The following is a 19,014-nucleotide window of genomic DNA, read 5'->3' as shown; positions in this document are numbered from 1 at the left end:
TTATAGTAGCATTCCATCAATTCCCAGGTTATTTAGTTAGTTAGTTAGTTAGTTAGTTGAAATCAATCCACTGCAGATGAAGGCCTTTTCAGTGAAGATTACACCCTTTAATCTGACATGCTGATCCAGTGCAGCTTGATAGACAGATGTTTTTCATCTTCCCAGTTTTGAGCTATGATAGAATGACTGGTCTAAAGTCACCCAGCCAGCTTCCATGACTAAGGAAGGTATACAACCTTGATCTCCCTACTTCTAGTCCAGCACCTTAATCACTACACCGCACTGGCTCTCTTTCATATATTTGAATTTTTTTACATAGTGGGCATAATACAGTATATATGAACAGTAAGCTGCAGTGTATGTGTGTGAGTGTGTATTATTTGTTTTATGGCATCAGCCTTCTTAAAATAAGTATTTTGAAGCACCATTGTAGATTTTCAATATTAGATTCTAGTGTATACATTTGCTAACACCTACAAAAACCTTTACTTCTATCCACACCAGTGACAAATCTGCCAGAAAGTGACTAGTTGATATGCCTTTTTATTACTGGAGCTGCCTTGTTGTTTTCCCTAGTCAAAATAAAAGAAAATCACAGGATCCTTAAAATAATAGCTGACAGCAGGTAGTTACTGAGAAATGCATGTCCCTGCCTCTTAACTTTGTAGCATCCATCCAGATGGCAGATTACAGACTGGGATCTGTGGGTTGTGACAAATACATGGGTAATAGCATTCAGCTCGCCTAACTGTAAAAGTGAATTCACTATTCTGCTTTGATTGTAGACTTGACATATCAGATGAGAAGACTCTGTGGAAGAACCTGCCAGAGTAACAGCACAAATAAATGCTAGACACAAGTGCTGCTTGATGTAGAATTACAAACATTGTACCTATCATCAATTCAAATTTAGCTCAGTATGTAAAGTCATGAGTTGTTGTTACATCACATGAACAGCGGGCTTGGGAGGCTGTTACTTGTTTACAGAAATACAAAAGAGGCTTAAGCAACCAACTCCCTTGTGATTTCCTCAAGCAAAGTAACTGCAGCCATTGTTTTGCTAGGGAAAATAGGAAGAAATCACAACATAACAGCAGCACATGCTCTGTATATGGTTCGAAGATGATTTAACACTCTCATCTTCCTGCCTTCCCAACTCATGGAATTGTTTATTTGGGTTTTGTAGGAGAAGATGCATTGAGTTTTGTACTTTGGAAGTATCCAGTGAGATTTGGAAAAGGTTCAGAGCAAAGATTTGTTCATCTTTTTCAGTAAAGCCTTCCAATAATGGCAAATATATGTGATGTTCAGCTCCTCCCATGGCATATGTTCAGATTCTTTCATGGATCCCAAAAGAAACCTGGGGTCTGTTTGATACACAGACAGAACTAAATACATTATGCATTCACTGCCAACTCTGAAATAATAATAATAATAATAATAATAATAATAATAATAACAACAACAACAACAACAACACCTATGGAGATCCTTCTGATGGCTTCTTCACATGCATAATTTCATCTGAGTTCAAAAACATGAATTCAGCAGCAGCACAACCATAATACTAGATTTGGCCCCCTGACCCCTGGCATGTACTAAGAGTTGTCTTCCGCTTCAGTTTTTATTCTGACCAGATAAACTCTGATAATAATGTTGTTGTTGTTTTTTAGTCAGAATTGGATAAGGTAGAAGGAGTAAAATTCCTTGGAATAAGAAGAGCTTTCTATGTAAAATATTCATCTTTATTGAGATTATTATGGCTTACTATGATACTATATCCTTGCTCAAATTTCCAGGTCTGATAGTTAATTCAGCAAAGAAAGGGTGTAAACCCCATATGTGAACATAATGTAAGATATATCTCCACTCTAGATTATGGTTCTGAAATCTGCAGTAAATATGCCCAGTTAAATTCTAGCTTATATTATTTTTGAGAAAAGGAACTCCATTCATTTAATATTACAAACTCAAAGAGGATGTGAGACATGCTAGGCTAAAGGATGATTTGCTTCTCTATAATCTAGTACAGTGTCCGAATCAGTCACTGTTGTTTCTAAACCATCTCTTTACATCATAGCATATTATGCAAATCAATCCTGTTGTGTTTTATTTACTAAACCTAATTAAGCAAACCTTGCTTAATACAACATGTGAATATAGCTATGGAAATACAAAGTTGGAAATGACCTTGAACTTCAACAAAGCCATCCTTTGGCTCCATTCCAGTTAATTGGTATTAGGCTGTTTGTACCATGGAAGCAAAATGATTTCCTCCTTGAGGGTTCCAGCAGTTCTAGTAGGTAGAAGAAGCTATTGTGCATGTACTGTATATGCACTGGGTACGTGCAATGCACGTGCAGAAACCTTTTCAGCTAATAGAGCTGCCAGATGAGACTTTGAGGCAACACAGCACAAGATACTCTGTCCACTTCATTTCGCTTTTAGAAGCCTTTCTAAATTTTCCACAGCCATAACTGATATCCTCCTTAAACTGTATGGTCCAGAACTTGACGCAGTGCTCAAGCAAATTCTGATCAGTGCAGAATAGAAGCTGTGCTTCTGGTTGAGATCTGGAGCGCTAACTTTTTAAGCACTACATTACTTTCTGATTCACGTTGTGTTTGTAATCTACTAAAAACCATAAATGCTTTGAAAATATGTACCTGACAGGCAGGTTTTTTATTTATGCATCTGATTCGTTCTACCTAATTGCAGAACTTTACCTCTGTTTGTTAGTTTGGTCTGGTTCTCCATCCTATTAAGATTATTTTGAATCCTATTCCTGAATCCTAGATATTAGCTGCCCCATCCAGTTTGGTATCACCTCTGAGACTGATGAACATTACATCGTTTCCTTTATCCATGCCATTTTAAAAGGTGTTAAATAACGCTGGATCCAAGCAGAACCAGCATCATATTTTTAATTTTTATCTTGATATGATGAAGACCTGTTGATAAACATTCTTTGTGTGTGTCTGTCAATCAAGCTAGCTCACATATTACATGCTGGCCAACAAAAACATCACGGCGAACTTGTAAAAAGCCATAGTGAAACCAAGATATATACCTTCAAAGCAGTCCCATGATCTATGAAATTGGTAACACTGTCAAAAAAGGAAATAACTTTAGGCTGGCTTTGTTAATCACAAATATTATTTTGTAAATGAGTCAGAATGATAACTTAATGTTCTAATCTAGAACTTTTTTCCAGTATTGAAGTGAGGCTGATAGCTTTGTAATTGTCCAGGAATTCTTTTTTTCCACTTTTTGAAGATGAGGCTAACATAAAAATTGACAAGTGAAAAAAAAGGGGGGGGAGGGGGAGAAAAGATAAAGATTCTATGCCAAATCACTTGGAAGGAGGATAACATCTTAGAAAAAGGAGGATAACATCTTAAAAAAAAAAAAACTCCTATAATCAGCTAAGCATAACTAAAACTTAACTGTTTTTGTACTAGTACCAGTTTGTACTAGCAAACTATTTGGAGAGCCCATTTGGTCTAGTGGTTAAGGAACCAGGCTAGAAACTGAGGGACTGTGAATTATAGTCTCCCCTTAGGCATAAAGGACTGACTTGGAGGCCCACAACACACAAAGTTAAGGCTGAAATCTGCACTCATCTGAATTGAACTGAGTATGGGCTTATTTTAGAGAGGATATCTTAGCCATATATACATCTATTCTTATTCACTACATTGGAAATCCCGAGTTAGTTGCATTTATAGCAATAGGCTGAAAAGTAAAATTGGCAGTTAGCCCTGAACTTTTAACTGAAAGTAAGCCAAATAAGTTTTAGAAGGGTGCATTTCTAAACATGACTATAGTGAGAGAGAAAGATGTCAAAATCTATTGTCTTAAAACCTAAAGGAGTGTACCTCTGAAGTTTATGGTTTATGGAAATAAAGCACAGTCCTCATATATTTCTATACATGTAGTCTTCACTTAACAACCACAACTGGGACTGGAATTTAGGTCATTAAGCAATGTGATCATTAAGCAAATCATCATGTGACTGGACTGGATTTTATGACCTTTTTGCAGCAGTCATTAAACAAATTACTGTGGCTGTTAAGTGAATCATGTGGTTCCCCACGGATTTTGCTTGCCAGATGGGAAGGTCACAAATGGCAATACATGACCCCAGGACACTGCAACCGTCATAAGTGCAAGCTGGTTGCCAAGTGCCCAGATTTCAATCCCGTGACCGCAGGTGTGCTGCAAGAGTTGTAACTTTGGGCACCAGTCGTAAGTCGCCTTTTTAAGTGCCATTGTAACTTTGAACAGTCGCTAAATGAATAATTGTTAAGCAAGGACTACCTGTATGCAATATATATTTCTATATTCCAAATACTCATATATCTTGTCCTAGACATATGAAGCTGTAAAAAATGTGATTTTTGGTTTCTGTGAATTTTTTTGCAAGGAGAGTTGTATCAGACAAATTCCTGGATACACCAGATGCTATAGGCATACCTAGTCCCAGCTATTAATCTTCCTATGGAAAAGTTTTCCAGAGCTTTTGATCCTAAACAGTCTCCTCTCTGTCACCTTAGTCCAGGCAAATACTTTTAGATGCTTAAAAGGCTTCACAATCATTATCTATAGACCTGATTATTTTAATAACCCTATAAAGTATAAATCAGCTTCACCTCCCATATTGGGGAAACAAACTGAGACTCTGGCTTGTCAGAAGCCACACAGTATTTTAATCATGGAAACCATATTCAAACTGCAAAATTAGTGGAACATTATGCTGTATCTTAGTTTTCAGTGAAAAAGTAAATATTAATAATAAAGTATATTTATTCACCATCCAGAGTCACTTGTTGAGATGGGTGGCTTTACAAATTGATTAAATAAATAAATAAATAAATACATACATACATCCATACACACATAAATAAATAAATAAATAAAATAAGAAGAAAAGTTATGGAAAGTCATATAATTAAGAATGTACTACTATGGGCCTAAATACTATAAAGGCTATGTATATTATTGAATCTATAGATTTAAAACACACCCTACAATACCCACTGGGGTCATATGTAGTTTAAGAAAGTTTTTTCACTCTGCACATAGCAGAATCCTTCAGTTATTTATTCATCAATAACTTCTTACTGAGGCTTTAGATATATCCTCTAAAACAGCCTTACCTATTTAAATATACTTTGGATTGCAGTTTCAGGAAAAATGCGAACTATTTCCTTTGGAAATGAAAGGGGGAGTTTTAGTTCATTTTAATGTGGGTAAATTGCACTTTTAATCAATAAGTCAAAGCATAATGTGTGACTGTGTTTTGCTAGATATTATGAGCCTTCATAGTCCTTACTCTACTATTGTCTGAATGGATGATCATCTAAAGGATCTCTTTATATCTTCATGTTTATATTAAGTTCATAGCAACACTTAGAGTTATTTAAAATGCAATGATGGTAATATACGCAGGAGCAAACTAAACGTATTAGCAGGACACAGCAAAATGTTCTGGATAACTCTGTGAGCCTACATTGCAGGTGGCAATATCCTGTTCTTAAATTACATTTCGGCAAGTGAACATAATAAATCCTCTTGTGTTATATTTTGCTAGTAGCAACGTATACTCACATTATTCTATTTGACCTCATTACTGCTAATCATTATCACATTTTTAATAGCTGCCACAATGAGTGAAACGGTTAATGCAGTATTTCTTGCCGAAGAGAGCCTGTCAGGTTATTGATGACAAATTAAAATTAATAAAGAAGATCTGTGTTGAATCTGAGGTTATGGAATAACTTTGAGCGTCCAGATGATTGGGAAAGTCTCTGGGGTCCTCTGTGAAGAATAATGTTTTTGGTGTATGTGTATTGTCTTGAAAGCAACGCTAAAACTGCAAAATCTCTGCTTTTGCCTGGAAGACTTCCTGAAACAGGAGCTGTATTCTTTTGGCCCTCATCACATGTAATTTATTCCTCAGAGAGATATTTCCTGTTCTGTACACCTTAGCTTGGCGGCAGTAATAATACAATGTTTCTAAGGTTCTACAGTTTTATTTACCTCGGTAAGGACCTTTACAAGAGCAATCTCAGCCAAACATTGTAGGAGTCCAGATAATATAACAAATAACTAAAAGTTCAATACAGCATTTCTTTGCACGTACACTAGCTCTGCTGTTCAGTACATTTGCCCTGTTACTATTTACTTTAGTCTTTTCTTTTTTGCAATTTCATTCCCAAATCACTTATTAACTAAGGGCATCTGGAAAATACGCTGCCTCCATTTCTTCCCAGTGTCTAAATCACACTAGTTATAATCCTCTCTATGCCTTAACATGTTTTTATTTGCATGTCTTTTGCATGTTTTTTTTAATGCATTTCAAAGATCCGTGTTTATTAAAGATGGATGGTCCATTGGGATCTGGAAAGAGAAGAATCATTCTTCACCTGGGATTGTGTTTCAAGGCCATCCCGTGTTCCCAGAATTAATTGAACATAGTGCTGTTAGTTCAATCCTTAGTAGATAGTAGCCCACATCATGGAATCACCAGATACAATTTTGACTGTACTCAGGAGTCATACCAGCGAGACTGAAAAGACAAAGTAGTCCTTTGAAGTCAACACTGGGTTATTTGTGGGTCAGAGAAACTTCAACACCAAGCCTTTCCCAGTGAAATGGGGGAGAAAAACCAATTACTATATGTACACAGAATTCTTTTATGCAATAGGAAAAGAAAGCAAATTCACTAATTTTCTGAGTGGGAAGGAATACACAGTAATAAAATGAATTTAACTGGGCAGATGAGTTAACCATTATGGCTTGACATCAAGAAACAATCTGTGATTAATTTCTGAAATTATCAGAAGTAAATCCAGAATGAATCAGGTGTTCTTTTCTGTTTCTTGTAGTTCTCTTGTGCTCCTTTTGTCATTTCTGGAATTATCATGCTTCACAAAGCTAACACAGCAACCAAGGATGGAAAACAGTTAGGCAATTGTCCTTGGGTAAATGTTCCAGGAAGCTTTACTACTCATATTTAAAATTAAAGCTTAAGTGTCACATGTCATAATTGTAGACATTTACTTTATCTTTGTCCAGAGGCTTAAAACAATATTCATTCTGCAGTCTTGTTAACTTGATTCATGCATGATATCAATAGTACTTCCAATGAAAAGCTGTCACACAACTGGAGTTTACAACTGCTTGTTAAAATATAAGTATTGTCTATGCAGATTTCTCTATAGAAATGGCTTGCCATGGTCTGTTTATGGCATGATTTTAGATTTCCCAGTGTAGCCTACAGTCAAGGTATTCCCAGGTAGTTTCCTATCCAAGTGTGAGCAGATGTGACCTTGCTCAGCTTTCAAATGCAGGCAAGGTTAGCTAACGTTAGCTCAAAATGTTTAAATGGCAGCTTAAAGTGAAAGTCTGTAAGAAACATGTGAAACTGATGTGCCTGAAAAATTGCTCTAACATCATTAAATTTTAAAATAAAATATGGAAAATGAGGAATTAATTCATGTAAGCATTTTCGTCATCCACCCTTTCCTTTTCCATAGTCCTCATACAAATTATTTTTGAAGCGTATACCTCTAGCAGACTTATTTTTACCATTATTTTTTACTTAATGAGTCTACCTTGCACATCAGAGATAAAGCACAAAGGTTAAATTTTACATTAAGATCACATTGCAACATGATATGCAAATGTTCCTATGCAAATGTAAAGCTTCTGGAAGATAAATGTGTTATATCTTTAACCAGTTAACTATGACTGTGAAGTATGGGGTGAGAAGTACAGTAGTTTCTTTTTTATATCTTTCTTGTAAATAATGCATAAAGTATGTAGATGTTGTCAAAATATGATTAAGCTATTAGCTTTATAGTTTTCATAGTTAAGAATGTGTTCGGCATGCAGCTTCTAATAACTCATTTCTAAATGCAGAGACTATTATAAAATATTTCTTGTTCATGTCAACGCTATCATGTGGCATAATGATTTTGCTTAAAACCAAGTTAAATGAGGAGTAAAATTAAACAATATTGCATGAATTGTGTTTGACTAATTTTGTGTCACATTATATTAGCCAAGCCTTCAAAATATGTGTTAATGACAAATAGGGTAAGCCCCTAACATACTTTTTACAACTGTAAAAGCACCCTTAAGTCATTAACTTTTAAAGGTTCATTTTGTTCACCATTTTTTTTGTAGCCAGTGGCTTTTTAGTGATTACATTGGTCTATAATACTGGATGTTCCATATACATACATACATACATACATACATACATACATACATACATTCATATATATTTATATATATATTTATTTATATATATATATATATATAATAAGTCTATTAGACTTACTGCCAGCATCATTTGGGACATGTTTCTAAGTGATGTAGCAATACCTAATAATGGATGAACTTTGCAGATTTGAAGTAAACATGACTAAGGTTGAATTTTTAATGTGGAAATATCATTTACATATGCAGCACCTTGGGGAAGGGGGAGCTTGAATAAGCTTTGAGTCAACAGTAAGGCTCTGATCTGTCAGGTGCCAATTATACCCAGTTAAGGCAATTCAAGCCTAGAAACAAATTTCGGTATGTGATTTGCCCTCTGGATTGACGACTATCAAAAGGGAGTTGAATTAAACCCACCACATTCAACAGCTGTGACTACATGCATAGTGATCCATGCTGGGTTCTATCCACAGGACATCATTTAACACAGGAGTTGACTGACTTCAGCCTTTTATGCTTTATTTTTCAAAACTAGGATCCCTGGGCTCACCAGTGGATTTTTAATTTACAAAGGATGAGGCTTTAATCTCTTCAATTATCTTGAGCACTTTGTTTAATTACTTAAGGAGGACTTTGCTGAGTCAAGACCAAGTCCAGCTACTCTTGCTGTCATTTGCCAATATTCAAGCCATAAGCAAGCACTGTGTAATAGCTGCAAATTAAACAGCAAATCATGGTTAAAATATAAAAAAAGCATTTCAAGCCCCTTGCTGGATCAAATGGTGGTCCACTAGGTGTAGCAGCTTACTTGCAACAGTAGCCAGACAACAGTTTCCAGGAAGCGCATAATAGAGGTGAAGAAACTGTTGCTTGTGACATTGGATGAGTGAGTGGGCCTGTCAACTTAGCCATGTGCACTAGAAGAAAAACAAGATATCAGGATACATATCAAGATAGATATCAAGATTAGATAGATAGATAGATAGATAGATAGATAGATAGATAGATAGATAGATAGATAGATAGATAGATAATTTCCATGGCCTGAACAGCTCTTCCCTTGGACTAACTTTTGCTGCATCCTTTATTTTTTCCTTAATGTTACTATAATATTCACTTCATTGCTTATTTTACTAATTAGTATCTATTAGATTTACTTGTGATGACTAGTCAGTTAGATGAATAGTTTGATCTTGGAAGGCAAGATATAAATATTTAAAAATAAATGCATACATAATTTCTCTATTTAAGGAAAAAAGGAAGGGTAGAGAGAATGACACACAACATCAATAGTTTTACAAATTGTACTTAGTTCAGAAAATAGGTGCTCACTTGTCCTGACAGAACATGACACTCATTTTTTCATTCATAGTTCCATATGCATAGTTCTATTAGGGATTCTTTTCTCATGTTTCCTTTAAGAAACAGCTCTCTCCCCAGAGATGCAGTGTACCAGAGGTGGTCAAATGGAATTATATATTTCCAGCTATCTAGTAGCCCTTTGATAAACTCATAAAATGACTTCATAAATATACAATCATGGGCTCAATCTTGATTATTCATATTCTGGTTCAGATGTGTCAGTCCCGTTAGGCAGACCAGACCATGAAATCAATTCCACAGGATGTCTATAATGACTTTTATCGAGATTGGCTATAATAACAGAATCTTGCAAATCTGACTTTACTGTACCTTCTCCTCCTTCTTATAGTTCAGTGAATTAGGGAGGTGTCTGTCTGAGCCACTTTCAAACTTTAAAAATGCTTTAGCCCCTAAAATGCTTTAGTCTTGGCAATGAAGTCTGCATATCTCCATCAGGGTCAACTTTCTTACTCTCTACAAGAACCTTGAAAGGTACTCATGAATAGTCAGATTCCATAATGAAACTGGAGCCATTTAGCATCACAGCTTCAATGATGAAGGGGTTGTTCATACCAAGGCATAGCGTTAGAATCAAAATATATTTACCTTGGGCCAAAATCATCCTTCCATTTTTTCAAAATGTCTCCTGAAAAGAAGATGCCTGTTTTTCTACCTTATTCTCAAGGTGTTTGAGTATTTATTTTGAATCCTTTGGGGGTATTTCTTTATTGTTGGAATGCTAGAGAGTGCTATTGCTAATGTTGTTGTTTTCAGACACCCATCTTTTCAGGATTCTGACATTTCCTTAGCTGTCCATTCTTCCCAACCTTAAAAAGCCCAAGGGGGGAGTTCTTTCACAATGATTTCCCTTGAGATTTGATTGAGACTAGGGTAGGCAAGGAACTGCATGCCATTGAGTAGATGATTGGAGAATGAAATGAAGGTCATTTATGCACATCCCTTGGCCACATTGTAATTAAATTAGTACAAGAACACCACATTACATCTATGTTTTTTGAACAAAATCAAAGCAAATCACTTTTCAACAATTTTAATATTATGCTTGTCAGATCACAAACATTGGACTAGAAGAAATTGAAATAAAAATTGATGAGAGAAGAATCAACAACCTCAGATATGCAAATGATATCATTTGATGGCTAGAAGCTAGGCAGTTGTAAGGAACCTCATACTGAAGGTAAAACAAGAGAAAGTAAAAGCCAGTCTGCTGCTCTATACTTTAAAAAATGTGCAGAGAAGACACTGAAGTGATAATAGACATGTTGCTAGGATTAAAAATTCACAGGGATGGTGACACTAACCATGAAATAAAGAGATGTCTGCTACTTGGGAGAGACTCTGACAGAGCTAAAAATATTAAAATGCAGAGACATCACACAGGCAACTAAGGCACATATTGTCATGGCTGTGTTTCTCCCAGTTGTAACATATGGCTGTAAAAGTTGAACCATCAAAAAGGTTAATTGAAGAAAAATTGATGCCTTGAAATTGTAAAACTGCAGATAATGTTCTTGTTGAGAATATCTTAGACTGCAAGAAGAAAAAAAAATTCAGTAGTAGAGGAAGTAAAGCCAGATTGCTCACTGAAAGCACTAGTAATGCAGCTAAAGTGTAAGTATTTTGGATTCATAATGCAAAGACAAGAGTCACTGGAGAAGACCCAGATGCTTGGAAAAATGAAGGCAATATGAAAAGAGGCTGATAGAAGACAAGGTGGCTGGAAACTATCACTGATGACACAAGCAGGAGCTTACAAGGACTCAAAGAAGCAGTTATTGGCAAAAGGATGTCCTTAGGGACCAAAGAGTTGAAACAAGAACAATAACAAGAAAAAATAAAGCTGTGATGTTAAAATGCAGAATATATGTATAATTAATTTAATTCAGGGAAAAATTAAACTCTTAAGTACTTCTGAATATCAAAAGTAAGGAAGTCAATTATTTTTTACATTTTAGGCTTCTTGGTTTCAAAGGACTAATGTTGACTCTGGTTTACGAACAGAGCTATTATTATACTGCATGTTATTAAGTAACTAGCTTTTTAAGGCATTCAAGATATCCAGGCACATTATTTTTACTAGAAGTATGATCATACACCTAATTTTCAGCAGAGGATCCAGTCTTCTTAGAAGAAGCATCTTTTTTAATGTCATGTTGACCTCACTGCAGAATGATGATATATATGCTCATGCATTACAGTGGCAGTGCCCATTTGTCCTAGGTATTCAGAGGGCCTTTTAATGTAATGCTTATAATGTGACAATTTGCACTGAAAGCTGATTTGCATACATACTAAGCATATGCCCAGTTTGGGAGGAGAAGAATAATGTCAGTCTGTTATATGTGAGTGAGAAAGGCTTCTGTCTTGATTATGGGTTCACTAAATTGATTTTGTGATGATAATTTGCAGTTGATTCAAAACAATGTTCAGAGAAGAAAAGCAGGTAGCTGAACACTTGATTACCATTGAACTTCATTTTACTTCCCCCGTTTATATGGGGAATTTGTGTTCTTCATGTAAGGGTCCTGTGTGCTTCTTTTTGTCACACATTTGTTCATTTAAGACCAACAGTTGTGATGCCAATCTTTGGCCAAGTATGTTTCTATAGAAAGTATACTAAGATGTTTGGTTAATGTTAATGTTATCCTTTTCCACAATCTTCACTGTGAGCCTCTAAAGTTGAGGTAAGTGATGATCCTCACAATCACTCACTTCCACTCTATAGATCAGTTGATTTATGATGCAAAAGTGAGATGCCAGGCACAGAATTTTCCTTTGACCTGGAAGGTTCCTGTAAATCCAGTCTGACAACATGGGGCCACCCCTTAGTTCCTCAGTCCATCCCTAAGGAATAGGATGCGAAGCAATAATCTTAACACAGTGGGCTTCTTCTGTGAATGCTTAGATTCCTGAAATACCTTTGAGACTACATGCTACTCAATAACTTTGGACACACACCCACACAGGTAATGAGATAAACAAGAGGGTGCAGAGAGGAGAATCTTTGGAGAAGTGTGGTATTTTTAACCTTAATTCCTTCTATCCTAGCATCGTCTTAGAAAATTTATCTAAAAAAGTTGCCTTCTAGAGATGTTTCAGAAGAAAAATCCATTTTACAATTGTATATAGGATGTTTGTCATATCTTTAATATTGAATCTTATCAGACAGCAGGCTGTTCAAGAAAAGGCATCCTCATGGAGGGGTCAATGATGAAATGACCTCTGTGCCATCTTATTGCAGACTTTGTTCTTTATACAGACTCTTCCTATCTTATATGCATGTACGTAAGGGGCAGGGCTTGTGTCGTAACGGCATAATGCTTGTTCCACCAATCTGACAACGTTTTCTGATACTGTGGATGCCTCTGTAGTCAAGCACTCTTTATTCTATTACATGCTCTAAGTCTGGTGAAAATAAAAAACATTCATCTATTCTACCTGATTCTTCAGTCCTGCATATTCTCCGTTTTAGCTCCTTGGGGTTTTTGTTTTTGGTGCCTTTGAGTCAGTGTTGACTCCTGGGGACTGCTTGGATTAGTCCTTGCAATTTTCTTGGCCATGTTTTCAGACGTGCTTTGCCATTGCCTCTTTCCTAGGGTTGAGAAAGAGGGACTGGCCTAAGGCCATCCAGCTGACTTTGTGCCTAAGGTGGGACTAGAACTCACCTTTTCCCAGTTTCCACTACACCAAACTGGCTCTCCTCCTTGGGTTTTACCAGTGGTGCATTATCCTGGCTAATCCTGATAGTATATTCCACTAATATTAATACAGTATATTAATATTCCACTAATGTTAAACATAGTGTATAGGGGGAAATGGTAGAACAGTGGGACTAAGAAAATCTATTAAAGGACTTGCAACTTTGGTTCCTCAGTATCTGAGAATGAGTTCCACTGAAGAAAGCAAAGGGTTTTTTTGGGTTCCTGACTTGAGTTTAATTGCAGAGAAGCCTCTTGATGTTCTACTCATGTATTTAAATCCCTTGCAGGAAAAAAGAACAATATATGTGTTCATTGCATCAATTGCAGAGGCCTTTCTTTGATGGCAAGTAATGCATGGAGTGTTTATTTCTTCAGGAGACCTGGGAGTTAACCCAGATATTTCCAGTGATACAGAAATGTTTTCTTGCAACGGTTTGGAGTGCTTTGTCTGAGGAAGCCCAAAATTCCTTAGGAGTTCACCAGAGCAACTTAAGTAAGGACAAACATTCTTGAAATGCTGTAACATAGTTATTAATCTGCTAAAGTATATGGAACATATTTATGCTGTATTCTGATTCATCTGGATGGATAGTACATAAGGCCACTGATCCTGGCTTGAATCCTATATAAATTAATTGTGCAACCTAGGACATTTTGCAGAATCTTTTCCTAGACTTTATATATCTGTGGCAGATCAGTCCACACATAGATTCTTTTCCAGTGGAAAAGTCACACAGACTGCAAATGCCCTGTTTATTAGTTTTGCTGAAATGTAGCCTGCTGCCACCATGTGATTGCTATAAAACAAACAATACTTCTCTTACCTACAACCAGTGCTAAATTTCATGTACTGCTACTAAGGTTTCAGCCTCTAGGCCATAAGCCTGCTATCATCTAGTTTGGAAAATATTTTGCCAGATTTAAAGGTATGCTTGTTTAGAAATCAAAGACTGAATCCCATCGGTCCAATTAAAATAACTTTTTTAGTGGGGGAGAAGAAAAAAAACTTTATCAGGTATTCATCATCCTAATAGAAAAACTATGTTGTTTTTAATGGCCAAGTTATACCGTATATCCATTATTATATATGGGGAGAAAACCTTCTTTTGTCCCTCGCTTATTATGAAGAGTCAATAGAATTACTCTCTCCACACAGCCTTTTTATTGAGCTGAAGCTGTGTTCTTATACTCTTAAGACTGATCTCTCTGTGAAACCTCACAAATAATGTCTGTATATTCTAGCCAATTATGCAGTTCTGTTTATTTAAGAAGTTCATTTAGACTCTCTCAATGTAGAAGTGGATTTGCAAAGATGAAGGTGAAGCATATTAAGTAGAGAATTAATACTCTGCTTCTTTGAAGAAGACATTGTTACATATTTAGAACACAGTGTGCAAAAAAAAAAGTCTTACAGACTAGGAATTATAGGAATCGAAATTGCAATCCATGAGGAGGACACCAGACTGGGGAAAGCAGATGTATAATATTAATCAAAGTTTGTCCATAGTGACTAAGTCTATATGTATCATAGCAGTGACACTTTACCATGACTGAACAAAGTGGGAAGCTTATTCCAGTTTAGATCAACAGAGCTGGGTTTTGTGGCTCTAATTTAGACTATTCTCATTATACCCATTGCTGCAAATGATCACATCACCAAGGCACTTTCAATAGAATCAGTTATGTCATTGCAGTCTAGACTAAGGAATCCTTTATCAGCTCTTTGCCCTAAACATATGGCACAGAGATATAAACTTACTACTCTATAGTAATTGCAACCAGTATGTAGACTGGAGTGCCTTTTGATAGGATAGAGTAAATGCTTGGTGAGATGGCTACACTGTATGGTCTCTCCTAGTCTTTTTAAATAATATTAATGTTTTTATTATGGAATAATTTTTTAATGTTTGTTTCTTCTTATGGTCTGTTTTTTTATGGTCTGTTTTTATTGTATGCTGCCCAGAGTCACATTTTTTGAGATGGGCGGCTATATACATGTGATGAATGAATGAATGAGCAAATAAATAAATAAATAAATAAATTCCATTAATATGAATATTACCTTTATTTATATACCTTCAAAAGGGAACATGCCATATTTTTTCATATTTTATAAACATATGATTATTGAAGGCTCTAACTTCTAAGTAAAGCAGTCATATGTGTATTTAATCAAAAATAAGCCCCTTCTGTTCAGTGGGGCAATATATGTACAGTATTTATAGGATTATAGTCTTTATCTCACATATCGATCTACTACAGGTAGGTTTTAAGACCTTGGTCCTAATATGAAAGCTGCCAAAATTAGCAGGTGCTGTTTTATTTTATAAAAGTGAGTGGTACTTTGCATGCAAAGACTAAGAGGTGCTTGTGCAAGGGAACACCCGTAGCACTTTAAACAGCTGCAGACGGGGGCTACCTTCATACCCTCGTGGGCTTTGATGCAGCTTTTTTGCTTTCAAAGGCCTAGGATTTTATAACATGGCATGTTCTTCCGGAATTAATGAAATTACTCACTCCTAAACTCATACCACTAAGGGATAAAGGGAACTCAGTGTGGGTGGGTTCCTTTGGCTTTCCAATACACGTGCTTTCAGGAGATCCGACTACTAAACAGCCCTTCTATTTAATTAAGCCAACTAATATCAAAGTGGTTTTTTGCATTTAAAATTCGTGCTTAAACTTCTCACAGATTAAGTGGGTTTAAATCGTTGCCATTCCTGACTTTATCAGCATTATAAAATACATTAGAGATTGAGGGGATAACATTCTGCCATGTTAGGTTATAACCTAACTGCTATTTGCAGTTGTAAGGACTACTAATGGCAGAGGGACCAGATTTATTATAGCGAAGACATCCTGTTTAACATAGTCTTGTCATTCCATTAATAATGACTGCACATGAGCTATCTCGTTGGCATCTTTGTTGTCCTGAAAACTTAAAACTCACAGCACAATTCTTTACGATGTGCTACATTGCCCCCTCTGGGTATTTCTGACCATTATCCCATTTGGTTATATTCAAAACGGCTGCCTCCTGAGAGAGCATTAGGGGTGACCTTTAACCCTGCAATATTCTTGGTTCAAATGGCGTAATAACATGTAGTGAATATTTACAAGCATACTTATACCATAATAGAGTACTGCTGTGAACATTAGCACATATTTTCTGCTCAATCAGGCTTTGATGTAGAGCTTGCCATGCACTCTGGAGAAAATGCAGTCCCCAATAAGCTATGCTAGTGAAACACCCTTGAACCTAAACAGCTTACATAACATACACGGACGAGATGCAGATTAGCAAGCAAACATATACACTGGAAATGTGGCAAGTCCCAATAGTGTGTTACAAGGCTGCATAATGTCTTAAAGAGTCTTCCCGCTAGAGAAATAAGTGAGAGGAAGGTATACTATCTTGCTAACTACCTGGGCTTATAAGCAGCAGCAGAAAAGTGGCTTATCTCTCCCCCCTCCCAAATGGTGATCTTATCCATGTGGAGAAAATTAATAGTCATCAGCAGTAATGACAACAGGCCGTGTGTTTCTATTTTCCCTCCTCTTAGTCAGAGCATCTATTGCATGACTATTCTTCCTCTGGTTTTCTTCCATGATCCATACCACAGACTTTCTATCATGATGTCAAAGATGGCTGACAGCACTTATACAAACTTTGCTCATTTCCGAATCACCCTCTATTTGTTTCTGCTCCCAAGAAAGAGTTCCTACTTCAATACATTTTATACGATGACAGTTCCAGTGACATTACCTTGGTCAGGAACTTGGTGCATAAATCACAATTTATAGCTTTAGCTGCCTGTGTTCCTATAATGGTAGAATGATATGGTCACCCAAATCCAATTATTTGTTCTAGGCATGGGACTTTTAATAGAGGCACAGAGTTACTTCAACGGTTCTCCAGTCATTTCTGCAGAGGTACCGTATACTGGCACATTGAACAGCCAGCTGGATGGAGGACAACTCAGGTATTTCAATAGATAGCCTGGAAAACTGAATGTAATTTCATCCCGTGAGACTGCACAGGAGCAAAATCCAAAAGGTGTAAGGCATGGCATATAATCTGACTGATGTCCATTTTACATCGGTCACATTTTTAGGAAGAAATTGTATGACACGGATTTCATACCTCAACATTGTGGGAAGAAACTGCATATTTTTCCTGCCTCTTATGTTATGAAGTTGACCAGGATTCATGAAAATCACTCCTGTCTTGCTTGGGTCATATTCCCAGGCCTGAATAAGCCTGCTGAGCAGAAACAGTAAACCCAGCCTCTGTCTGCATGATAATTTGGTTATCTGAGAACTTATTCACATGACCCTTGGGACTGGCTTGATTTACATGTCCATGGGACTTGATGATGAATGATGTTAAGAATCTGAGCTATTTGGTGATTTATAAAGATTTCCCTATGGTTGCATAAGGGGTATATGTGTATTATATAGGTCTTTGTGTTCATGTGTGCATGTGTGCAATGTCCATGTATGCATGAATGTGAGCGGAAGGGATGTAAGAAAAGAATGCTGATGTTTTACTGACTGGGATGATTTCCTGATGATCAGTATGGAGATGAGAGGGAAGGGCAGAAAAATTGGTTAAGGCCAAGCAACTAACCATCTGCTGACACCTTCAAAATTAACACATTTATTACGGCATATGTTTTCATGGACTGGAGTGCAATGCATCAGATGTTTGACATGTTATAAATTGGCAAGAATGTATATACTAGGTGTGTACTCTAGATAGAGGAAATTAAAAGCAGGAAAGGAAGAAAGAAATGAAATAAGAAAATACAAACAGGAATAATGAGTGCAACTTAAATGTATGTAAAATAAGCAGAATGACTATCCACTAACCCATGTTGTTAGTAACACAAGTTCCTGGTATTGGTAAGCTAAATTAACATGCATGCCCATTATTATCTCATGGACTAATTCTGTGGAGAGTGGGGTGTGATAGAAAAGCAATACAGTGTCATCTGTTTCTGTAGAATCTTCTGGAGCTCTCTGTAGTTTTTGACAGAATCAACCAGTTTTTGTTGTTGTTCATTTGTTTTAACTTATGTGATTGTAATAGGGTTGAGAGACATTGTTTTGCTATAGCTAATCCTAGATACAGTACTTACGTGGTGGTGGAAGATTACTGAGCATGGCATATTAGTAATAATTCCTTCCCATTGCAGACACCTCTCCAAAACTTATTTGCCTATAATTTGCTACAGATATAGGATCAGTTTTAAGTATAAATCTAAAAAAGTGTAGTTTGAACCTCATGCGTAGCCCTAATAAAGATTTAAATAAATCCACAAACATGAATGATAGTATATATTCAACAGAATAGGAAATTGAACAAGAATTTTATAATCATTTTTGGTGATAAGATTTATTTCTCATTTCAATAAAACTATAGGAGAAGTTATTGTACTTCATGCCAGGAAATTATTGTACTTTCTTTCAGGAAAGATACATTAGACAACCTGATACAAGTTGATGTTAATATAACTTACACTCATATCACAGTTTGTAGTTACTACTCTCTCCCTCATTTTCTTTTTAGAATAGCCATATTTCCCCAAAAAGGAATGAAGTTGGTAAAACTTGATTAGAGATATAATTGGAGCTGTGAATGATTGGAGATAAAATTCCAAATGATCTTCTGAGCTGATAAACCAGTCTATGGGTTTCA

The sequence above is a fragment of the Python bivittatus genome, unplaced genomic scaffold, assembly GCF_059951505.1.
Source record: "Python bivittatus isolate LINGU-HERP-01145 unplaced genomic scaffold, Pbiv_v1 ctg000980_np1212, whole genome shotgun sequence".
Classification (NCBI taxonomy): Eukaryota; Metazoa; Chordata; class Lepidosauria; order Squamata; family Pythonidae; genus Python; species Python bivittatus.
Note: the sequence above shows the minus strand (reverse complement) of the source record.